This window comes from Melanerpes formicivorus, unplaced genomic scaffold (assembly GCF_026170545.1).
Source record: "Melanerpes formicivorus ecotype bairdi unplaced genomic scaffold, bMelFor1.0.p_v2 SCAF_532, whole genome shotgun sequence".
NCBI lineage: Eukaryota > Metazoa > Chordata > Aves > Piciformes > Picidae > Melanerpes > Melanerpes formicivorus.
Window position 1 is genome coordinate 32501 of NW_027142884.1, and position 6682 is coordinate 39182.

Consider the following 6682-nt stretch of genomic DNA (forward strand, 5'->3'; position numbering starts at 1 on the left):
ATGCCGGGCTCCATAGCATACGAGTGGCCAGTCACCGCCACTGGCTGTTCCCTTAGATGCCGTGCCCCCGCGGGCTGCGGCTTTGGCCATGGGGGGGAACCCCCGTGAAGAGGGTCCAGTGCTGGGAACTCTCTCTGCCCCTTACCGGGCTCTCTCTCGCCGTGCCTGGACGGGCTTGCTTTCCATTCTTGGTGGGACCGACGCCGGCACCACGTCTCCCCGGCTTTCTCTGCCCCCGTGCCCCACCGGGCAAACTTCGCTTCGGGGGTTCCACACTTCGGCAGTGGCCGGCGCCAGCCACTCGTCAACTTTTTTTCTTTTCCCCGCTTTCGTTGCCGAGCCCGGGCTGGGCTCCGGCTCACGGACGAGCGAAACCCATCCAACACCGCTGAGGGTGCGCCAGCGGCCGCTCCAAACCGCCGCGCCTTTGTTCGGCCCCGCGGGTCCCCTCTCTGACCCGGGCGAAAGCCACCGAGAAGCCAGACGGACCCCTGCCCAGCCGCCTGGCGGGTGGCTTGGAGCAGCCGCTCGGCAGCGCTGCCCTGGGAGTGCTCGGCGTCACTCGTTCCCTCATATACGGAACTGGAGGGCCGTCAGCTCCGCGAGCGCACAACCAGCCGACCTCCGCCCAGCGGCAGGTCGCAGAAATCACGCCGGCTTGTACGATGACGTAGGCGGAGGCAGAGCGCAACAGCGACCCCTTGGCGACAAGCGCGATCTCCGCGGAGAGCACGTCTACTCGCCGAGGGAGAGCACGTCTACTCGCCGAGGGAGAGCACGTCTACTCGCCGAGGGAGAGCACGTCTACTCGCCGAGGGAGAGCACGTCTACTCGCCGAGGGAGAGCACGTCTACTCGCCGAGGGAGAGCACGTCTACTCGCCCAGGGAGAGCACGTCTACTCGCCCAGGGAGAGCACGTCTACTCGCCCAGGGAGAGCACGTCTACTCGCCGAGGGAGAGCACGTCTACTCGCCCAGGGAGAGCACGTCTACTCGCCCAGGGAGAGCACGTCTACTCGCCCAGGGAGAGCACGTCTACTCGCCGAGGGAGAGCACGTCTACTCGCCGAGGGAGAGCACGTCTACTCGCCGAGGGAGAGCACGTCTACTCGCCCAGGGAGAGCACGTCTACTCGCCGAGGGAGAGCACGTCTACTCGCCGAGGGAGAGCACGTCTACTCGCCTAGGGAGAGCACGTCTACTCGCCGAGGGAGAGCACGTCTACTCGCCGAGGGAGAGCACGTCTACCTCCCGCCTGAGGGAGAGCACGGGGGGGGGGGACAAAGACAGGCGGCAGCAGCTTCGGTGAACGTCACCCGGGAGGCGACCGGGGCTGTCCCGGGGCAGTCCCGGGAAAACGGCGTCCGACACAGGGAACCGTCAGCTGCCGGACCGGGGCGAATCCCCGCGGCCACGGCAGGGGTGGGGGCTCGAAGACAGCCGGCAGCCGCTTCGGTGAACGTCACCCGGGAGGAGACTGGGGCCCTCCCGGGACCGTCCCGGGAAGACGACGTTCGGCACGAGATCCCGGCCGCGGCCGGACCGGCTCGAAGCCTCGCGGTCCCGGCAGCAGCCGGAGCCGCTCGCCGCCTCGGGCTCCCGGCCCCCTACAGATCCGGCGACTCGTTCGCGGGCGGCGGGGGGAGGCAGTGGAGGGGGTGCGGGGAGAAGCGGCAGCGGAGGCGGAGGGGGGGGGGCTCGAAGACAGCCGGCAGCCGCTTCGGTGAACGTCACCCAGGAGGCGATCGGGGCCGTCCCGGGGCCGTCCCGGGATGCCGGCTTCCGGCACGGGGTCCCGGCCGCGGCCGGACCGGCTCGTATCCCCGCGGCTCCGGCAGGGGGGGGGGGGGGCTCGAAGACAGCTGGCAGCCGCTTCGGAGAACGTCACCCGGCCGGCGACCGCGGCCGTTCCGGGGCCGTCCCGGGAAGCCTGCGACAGGCACGGGGTCCCGGCCTCGGCCGGACCCGCACTGGGTGCCGCCGCCTCGGGCTCTCGGGACGGTATGGATCCGCCGACTCGTTCGCCGGCGGCGGGGGGAGGCAGTGGAGGGGGTGCGGGGAGAAGCGGCAGCGGAGGCGGAGGGGGGGGGGGCTCGAAGACAGCCGGCAGCCGCTTCGGTGAACGTCACCCGGCCGGCGACCGGGGCCGTCCCGGGGCTGTCCGGGGATGCCGGCTTCCGGCACGGGGTCCCGGCCGCGGCCGGACCGGCTCGAATCCCCGCGGTCCCGGCAGCAGCCGGAGCCGCTCGCCGTTCGGGCTCCCGGCACCCTACAGATCCGGCGACTCGTTCGCGGGCGGCGGGGGGAGGCAGTGGAGGGGGTGCGGGCAGAAGCGGCCGCGGAGGCGGAGGGGGGGGGGGGGGCTCGAAGACAGCCGTCAGCCGCTTCGGTGAACGTCACCCGGGAGGCGACCGGGACCGGCCCGGGAAGCCATCGTCCGGCCCCGGATCCCGGCCGCGGCCGGACCGGCTCGAAGCCCCGCGGCCCCGGCACGGGGGAGGCCCAAAGACTGGCGGCAGCCGCTCCGCTGAACATCACCCGGCCGGCGACCGGGGCCGTCCCGGGGCCGTCCCGGGATGCCGGCTTCCGGCACGGGGTCCCGGCCGCGGCCGGACCGGCTCGAATCCCCGCGGTCCCGGCAGCAGCCGGAGCCGCTCGCCGTTCGGGCTCCCGACACCCTACGGATCCGCCGACTCGTTCGCCGGCGGCGGGGGGAGGCAGTGGAGGGGGTGCGGGCAGAAGCGGCAGCGGAGGCGGAGGGGGGGGGGCTCGAAGACAGCCGGCAGCCGCTTCGGTGAACGTCACCCGGCCGGCGACCGGGGCCGTCCCGGGGCTGTCCGGGGATGCCGGCTTCCGGCACGGGGTCCCGGCCGCGGCCGGAGCGGCTCGAATCCCCGCGGTCCCGGCAGCAGCCGGAGCCGCTCGCCGTTCGGGCTCCCGGCACCCTACAGATCCGGCGACTCGTTCGCGGGCGGCGGGGGGAGGCAGTGGAGGGGGTGCGGGCAGAAGCGGCCGCGGAGGCGGAGGGGGGGGGGGGGCTCGAAGACAGCCGGCAGCCGCTTCGGTGAACGTCACCCGGGAGGCGACCGGGACCGGCCCGGGAAGCCATCGTCCGGCCCCGGATCCCGGCCGCGGCCGGACCGGCTCGAAGCCCCGCGGCCCCGGCACGGGGGAGGCCCAAAGACTGGCGGCAGCCGCTTCGCTGAACGTCACCCGGCCGGCGACCGGGGCCGTCCCGGGGCCGTCCCGGGATGCCGGCTTCCGGCACGGGGTCCCGGCCGCGGCCGGAGCGGCTCGAATCCCCGCGGTCCCGGCAGCAGCCGGAGCCGCTCGCCGTTCGGGCTCCCGGCACCCTACGGATCCGGCGACTCGTTCGCCGGCGGCGGGGGGAGGCAGTGGAGGCGGTGCGGGGAGAAGCGGCAGCGGAGGCGGAGGGGGGGCGGGGGGGACGATAGTGGCGGGGGGCGGGGGGTGCTCGAAGGCAGCCGGCAGCCGGTTCGGTGAACATTCGCCGGGGCGGGGGGGCGACCTGTCCGTGCCCGGGGCAGCCCCGGGAAGCCGGCAGCCAGCACGGGGTCCCGGCAGCACCTGTTCCCTGCCCTGGGACTTGCCGTGCCCGGCGGCCGGTTGCCGGGTGGGGGGAGCGATGAGAGGCGGGGCGCAGCGGCCGGGGCAGCGCCGGGCCGCAGCGGGGGGCTGGGCGGGTGGGGTAGGCGTCGAGCGGCAAGCCCTCGGCTGCAGCGAATGTTCGGCGGTGCGGGGCGGGGGGGGACGGGACGACACGTTGGGGGCGCCGAGTCCGAGCCACCCCCGGCCCCAGGGGCGGCCGGAGGGGGAGGCCGGTGCCTGGCCCTGGGAGCTGCTGGGCGCCGGATGGCCGAGGGTGCGTCAGAAGCCGCCCGAGCGGTCGAGCAGGTCCTCCAGAAAGGCCTAGGGTGGCTTCGAGGGCCCCGGGAGCAGTCGAGGGAGGCCTCCAGGCAGGTCTGGAGTGGATGGGAGGCCTTCCAAAGCAGACAAGGGAGGCTGCCAGCGGGGCCTAGGCTGGCACTGCAGCCTGTAAATGGTTGGGGGGGGGGCCTCTGGTGCGGCCTGGAGTCTCTGGGTGGCGTCCAGAGAGGTGCAAAAGATCCTCTGGTGCGGCCTGTGGTGGCGGAGAAGCCTGCAGAGCGTGCGGGGGAGGCTTCTGGTGCGGCCTGGGGTGGGTCGGAAGCCTGCAGAGCGTGCGGGAGAGGCTTCTGGTGCGGCCTGGGGTGGCTGAGAAGCCTGCAGAGCGTGCGGGAGAGGCTTCTGGTGCGGCCTGGGGTGGCTGAGAAGCCTGCAGAGCGTGCGGGAGAGGCTTCTGCTGCGGCCTGGGGTGGCTGAGAAGCCTGCAGAGCGTGCGGGGGAGGCTTCTGTTGGGGCCTGGGGTGGGTCAGAAGCCTACAGAGCGTGCGGGGGAGGCTTCTGGTGCGGCCTGGGGTGGGTCGGAAGCCTGCAGAGCGTGCGGGAGAGGCTTCTGGTGCGGCCTGGGGTGGCTGAGAAGCCTGCAGAGCGTGCGGGAGAGGCTTCTGCTGCGGCCTGGGGTGGCTGAGAAGCCTGCAGAGCGTGCGGGAGAGGCTTCTGCTGCGGCCTGGGGTGGCTGAGAAGCCTGCAGAGCGTGCGGGAGAGGCTTCTGGTGCGGCCTGGGGTGGCTGAGAAGCCTGCAGAGCGTGCGGGAGAGGCTTCTGCTGCGGCCTGGGGTGGCTGAGAAGCCTGCAGAGCGTGCGGGAGAGGCTTCTGCTGCGGCCTGGGGTGGCTGAGAAGCCTGCAGAGCGTGCGGGAGAGGCTTCTGCTGCGGCCTGGGGTGGCTGAGAAGCCTGCAGGGCGTGCGGGAGAGGCTTCTGCTGCGGCCTGGGGTGGGTGGGAAGCCTGCAGAGCGTGCGGGGGAGGCTTCTGGTGCGGCCTGGGGTGGCTGAGAAGCCTGCAGAGCGTGCGGGGGAGGCTTCTGGTGCGGCCTGGGGTGGCTGAGAAGCCTGCAGAGCGTGCGGGAGAGGCTTCTGGTGCGGCCTGGGGTGGCTGAGAAGCCTGCAGAGCGTGCGGGGGAGGCTTCTGGTGCGGCCTGGGGTGGCTGAGAAGCCTGAAGAGCGTGCGGGAGAGGCTTCTGGTGCGGCCTGGGGTGGCTGAGAAGCCTGCAGAGCGTGCGGGGGAGGCTTCTGGTGCGGCCTGGGGTGGCTGAGAAGCCTGCAGAGCGTGCGGGAGAGGCTTCTGCTGCGGCCTGGGGTGGCTGAGAAGCCTGCAGAGCGTGCGGGAGAGGCTTCTGCTGCGGCCTGGGGTGGCTGAGAAGCCTGCAGAGCGTGCGGGAGAGGCTTCTGCTGCGGCCTGGGGTGGCTGAGAAGCCTGCAGAGCGTGCGGGAGAGGCTTCTGCTGCGGCCTGGGGTGGGTCGGAAGCCTGCAGAGCTTGCGGGGGAGGCTTCTGGTGCGGCCTGGGGTGGGTCGGAAGCCTGCAGAGCATGCGGGGGAGGCTTCTGCTGCGGCCTGGGGTGGCTGAGAAGCCTGCAGAGCGTGCGGGGGAGGCTTCTGGTGCGGCCTGGGGTGGCTGAGAAGCCTGCAGAGCGTGCGGGAGAGGCTTCTGCTGCGGCCTGGGGTGGCTGAGAAGCCTGCAGAGCGTGCGGGAGAGGCTTCTGGTGCGGCCTGGGGTGGCTGAGAAGCCTGCAGAGCGTGCGGGGGAGGCTTCTGGTGCGGCCTGGGGTGGCTGAGAAGCCTGCAGAGCGTGCGGGAGAGGCTTCTGCTGCGGCCTGGGGTGGCTGAGAAGCCTGCAGAGCGTGCGGGAGAGGCTTCTGCTGCGGCCTGGGGTGGCTGAGAAGCCTGCAGAGCGTGCGGGAGAGGCTTCTGCTGCGGCCTGGGGTGGGTCGGAAGCCTGCAGAGCTTGCGGGGGAGGCTTCTGGTGCGGCCTGGGGTGGGTCGGAAGCCTGCAGAGCATGCGGGGGAGGCTTCTGCTGCGGCCTGGGGTCTCTGGGTGGCCTCTAGAGAGGTGCAAAAGACCCTCTGGGTTGGGCTGGGGTGGCTCTTGGACCCCTGCCACACAGTGGAGAGAGGCCTCCGGCCCGCCACCTGTGTCCCTGTGTGCCTGAGTGCCTGTGTCCCTGTGTCCCTGTGTCCCTGTGTCCCTGTGTGCCTGAGTGCCTGTGTCCCTGTGTCCCTGTGTCCCTGTGTCCCTGAGTGCCTGAGTGCCTGTGTCCCTGTGTCCCTGTGTCCCTGAGTGCCTGAGTGCCTGAGTGCCTGTGTCCCTGTGTCCTTGTGTCCCTGTGTCCCTGTGTGCCTGAGTGCCTGTGTCCCTGTGTCCCTGTGTCCCTGTGTCCCTGTGTGCCTGAGTGCCTGTGTCCCTGTGTCCCTGTGTCCCTGTGTCCCTGAGTGCCTGAGTGCCTGTGTCCCTGTGTCCCTGTGTCCCTGAGTGCCTGAGTGCCTGAGTGCCTGTGTCCCTGTGTCCTTGTGTCCCTGTGTCCCTGTGTGCCTGAGTGCCTGTGTCCCTGTGTCCCTGTCTGTGTACCTGTGTGCGAGTGTCCGGCACGCCACCCAGCGGCGGCGGGCAAGCAGGTAGGCGGGTGGGCGGGCCGGCGAGGGCCAGTGTGAGTTTGGGGGGTGGGAGGGGAGGCGGCAGCTGGAAGCGTCAGAGGAGGGGGCGTGGCTCCGGCTGGCCCCGGGAGCAGGTTCCCGGGACCGGGACCGG